The sequence below is a fragment of the Aplysia californica genome, unplaced genomic scaffold, assembly GCF_000002075.1.
Source record: "Aplysia californica isolate F4 #8 unplaced genomic scaffold, AplCal3.0 scaffold00626, whole genome shotgun sequence".
Classification (NCBI taxonomy): Eukaryota; Metazoa; Mollusca; class Gastropoda; order Aplysiida; family Aplysiidae; genus Aplysia; species Aplysia californica.
In genome coordinates this window covers 358,891-359,613 of record NW_004797896.1, presented here as the reverse complement: position 1 = coordinate 359,613, position 723 = coordinate 358,891, and positions in this window count along the sequence as shown.

The window sequence follows — 723 nt, the reverse complement described above, 5'->3', positions numbered from 1 at the left end:
GGCCACTGTTCAGATGTAATAAGCCCCAAAATTTAATTTAATTTTTAAAAAAAAATTTAAAAAACAAAAACAATAATAGTTCCTTGATCTGTGATACCCGTTGCAGGCACACAAGATTCGATTTGTTGAAATTCAAATTCTATATTTACTATGTTGAAAAAAAGGAAGTAAAGATATAGCCCTACAACGTAGGTACAATAAATTGTGAAAAGAATTAAACCGTTTTCTCTCTCTCTCTCTCTCTCTCTCTCTCTCTCTCTCTCTCTCCCCTGAAAGATGTTGCTTTCTGGGCTTAGAGCATTAAATATGAGGCAGCGTGGTGAAGCAGATGCTCGTCAAAGTAATGTAATTTAGAAAACCAGCATTTTTCTGGCTGTTGTGCAATTTTTTTAAGGGTTTTTTTTCAATCAATACCTTCTATGCCCATTTAACCCTATACGTACGATGTGTTTTACTACCGTATCCATACGACGTGGGGAACTCTGTGCCATCACTTTCAAAGAGACAATTTTCTCGTTAATCCGACAGTACGCTTTGCATAGCAGTCTGTCAAAACGATTTTTTGAGAAATACTGAACGTTTCAAAGAGATCTCCATACTAGAAGAATACAACCCCGGGTGTACAAAATGACCCCAGGGCGAACGGATTTCATTGCGGATTTTACCGAAAAACGTTGATCAAAAGCACAAAAAATGTAAGTTTGGCGTTTTCAAAGACACCCA